This window comes from Drosophila santomea, chromosome 2R (genome assembly GCF_016746245.2).
Source record: "Drosophila santomea strain STO CAGO 1482 chromosome 2R, Prin_Dsan_1.1, whole genome shotgun sequence".
NCBI lineage: Eukaryota > Metazoa > Arthropoda > Insecta > Diptera > Drosophilidae > Drosophila > Drosophila santomea.
The window spans coordinates 3516270-3519797 of NC_053017.2; the positions used below are offsets into that span (position 1 = coordinate 3516270).

Sequence of the window (3528 nt, forward strand, 5' to 3'; positions counted from 1 at the left end):
CCACCCCTGTGAAGCACTCGCATTCACCACGTCCAGGACAGCAAGCTTCGAAGCGGGTCGCATTGTCGTCTTGGCTCGATCGTTAGTCCGCACCGCCGCTCGACGAGGTATTCCATCTCTCCCGGTGAACACCTCTTCCACGACGCCTCGTTTCCACTCTCTTCGTGGCATGGCCGGATCACATATGAACACCAGATCTCCTCGACGAATGGGCTCGACGTGCTTGCACCATCTCTCCCTGCGCACAAGTGTTGGCAGGTACTCATGCACCCATCTCTTCCAGAATCGATCCCGCATCATTCTTGCTATGCGCTACTGCTTCCTGGTAACGCATCTGTTGGACTCCAGTCCATCATCTTTGGGAAGATCCGGAACATCGGGTACTCCTTTCAATAAATCGTTGGGTGTCAGTGGAGCCTCCTGGTCCACCGTCACTGGTAGATGAGTGAGCGGACGAGAGTTCACTATGCTCTCCGCCTCAATCAACAGGTTCTCCAGTACGTGCTCCTTGGCGCGGTCTCCTTTATTGTGTGCGCCAGCACCTTCTTCACGCACTGCACCATCCTTTCCCAAGCGCCACCCTCAGCTGGGTTCGCCGGGCAATTAAAGATCCACTCAATTCCCTTGGACGACAGCTCGCCCTGGATCCGTGCAGGCTCAAACACCTCGGTGAACTTCCTGGCCTCTCTATCGGCTCCAACGAAGTTCTTCCCATTGTCGCTCCTTATCCTGACCACCGGTCCACTGCGGCTCATGAAGTTCCTCATGGCGATTATACAGGAATCTGTAGACAAATCGTGGGCCGTCTCCAAGTGAATAGCCCTTGTGGTTATTGCCTTATCAGTGCGCGCTCGGCCTCGGCGCATTCCATCGACGTCAGTCCGTGATCCTCTCGATCGGAGCGTAGTCCACGGCACCGTCGAATAAATCTGAGCACCCATGCGGTGCTCCTCACCAATCGGTTGTAGCTCGAAAATCTCCGTAACGATAAAAAGTTCGCCATGGCCAGGGCAAACTCACATTTCTCCTCTTTCTCATTCTCCTCTTCATCTGGCGTCGGGGGATTCCATTCCTCGCGCGATCTCGGCCAGCTTTCTTCCGGTCCTCGTAAGAATGGAGGGCCACTTAGCCATCGCGAACCAATACTCAGGTCTACGTCCTTGTGCGGCCTCGTCGCGTCATCTGCCACGTTTTCGGCAGACGGAATCCATCTCCATTGGGACGCCTTCGTGGATTCCAAGATCTCCGCCACCCGGTTTCCGTCGAATTGCTTGTATCTCCGGTGGGTGCTGCTTATCCAGCGCAGCACAGTCTTAGAATCCGTCCATAGCACACTGGTGCTGATCTCCACACCGTGCTCTTGCCTGACGGTGTCCATCAGCCTCATACCCAATACTGCTGCTTGAAGTTCCAGTCGCTGGATTGACATAGTCCTCATCGGAGCGCACTTCGTCTTCGAACATATGGAGTGCGCCTGTACATCTCCGCTTGCGTAGGTGGCCCGCCAATAGGCCGCTGCTGCGAACGCCGACTTGCTGGAATCCACAAAGATGTGCAGCTCTAGTGTCCGCACTCGTCCAGTGCCGAAGTAGTAGCGTGGACATCGAAACTCCTCAATTCTGTTCATTCCCTGCCGCCAGCTCTCAAAGGCTGCGGCTAACATGTCTGGTAACGGCTCGTCCCAGCCGACTCCTCTCCGCCAAATCTCTCGCATTAGTATTTTAGCGGTCACCATGTAGCAGCTCAAAAACCCAATCGGGTCGAACGTAGACATGACCAGGCTCAGGAACTCCCTCTTCCTTGGGACTCGATGGTATTTGACGCCGAACTTGAAGTCATCTGTAGCTGGCTGCCAGTACATTCCTAGTACCTTCTTCTCAGCTTCAGTCCATCTGACGCTGGCGATGGATTCAAGTGGGTTCAACGCTCTGACCACACTTGCCGAACTGGAAGTAAATCGACACAAATCAAACCCAGCTTCTGCATGTATCTCTCTCACCCGTGACGAAACGGCGATAGCTTCTTCTTCATTGGGGAAACTGTTGACGTAGTCATTTACGTAGTGATACTCGTTGATCGCCAGGACTGCTCGCGGATCCGTGCTGCTATACTGCGAAGCATTCACGGTCTTCACATAATCCGCCGAGCAGGGTGAGCAGGCCGCTCCGAACGTCATCACCTGCATCTCATATATGTCAGGCTCCCGACGATCTTCTCCATTTCTCCATAGGAACCTTTGGGCGCATCTATCTTTTGGCTGAATCAATACCTGATGAAACATCTCCTTGATGTCTGCACAAACCCCAACTGCTCCTTCCCGGAAATGGAAGAGTACCGCTAAGAGGGGCTTGTAGCGCTGTGGGCCTTTCATCAGTGCTGAATTCAGGGACATTCCGTTCACCTTGGCAGCCGCGTCGAAAACCAGCCGGATTTTTCCAGGCTTGTTTGGGTTCTCCACCCCGAAGTGCGGTAGGTACCACACCTTGTCTTCCTGGGACCTCTGGGCTTCCTGGTGCTCCAGTCGTCCTGCGTAGCCCTTCTTGACGTAATCGTCCATAATTCCATTGTAGGCCCGCGCGAAGTCCACATCGCGCCTCATTTTCCGTTCAATGTTGACAATCTGTTGAGTGCCATACTGTAGCTCTCTGGCAGTCTCACCTCGTCGTCTCTCCATAGCAGCCCGGTCTCATATCGTCGACCTACTCGCTTGGTCGTCTCCTCGAGGATACTCAAGGCCCGCGTGTTGCCGTCATCTTCGACTGACGGCGCCAGCTCCACTCCGCCAGCTGCGACAGGCTGTGCCGGCTTCACTCCGAAATTCTCGATCTCGAAATAATCGCTGACCATCTTCTCCAGAAGATTATCCTGTGGCACGGCTAGGAGGCACGATCTCTGAAGCGATGAACTTGACTTTCCTTTCACCGGTCCATATACCACCCATCCAAGTGCGGTGGCTGCTGCATATGGCCCTCCAGATCCATAGCTTCTGGTTCTGAGGGGTATTCCTAGGTGCGCATGATCCAATCCAATTAGGATCCTTGCCGTCGCATTGTTGTACGGCTTTAAAGGCAGGCGGGCACTCGGCGTCACCGCCTTTACATCTTCCCGACGCAAACTCTGCATCGGCAGTTTCAAATTGGTTACTCCGTATACGTTGTTTAGCCCATGGCGCTTTGGCTTGCCCGCTGCACTGATCTGCAGGCTAACCATCCTCGTGCGCTCCTTGACGGACTTTCCGCCAAACTATTGCACGTTCAGTTGTCGACTCTCACCTTTCAGGTTCAGGCTGCGGATAAGTTCGTCGTCGATGAGCGTAACAGACGATCCTTCATCCAGCAATGCGTAGGTGTCGACCTGCGTGTTCTCCCCGTACAACGTAACGGTCAAAATCCGGAATAGCAGGTGCCCGATGCGATAATTCCTGGCGATCGCATGTCGATCGCCTCTCATCCTCCTCACGTCCCGCGTCCATAACTGCAGCTAACGCAGGCAGGCTCTTCTCGTTGGAATCCACTGACTGTGGCAATT

General features: G+C 54.3%; 1 pseudogene; it reads right to left on the bottom strand.

The window, feature by feature from the left end:
- Positions 1–829: 829 nt before the first annotated feature.
- Positions 830–3210, bottom strand: LOC122756430 (annotated as a pseudogene).
- Positions 3211–3528: the final 318 nt, after the last annotated feature.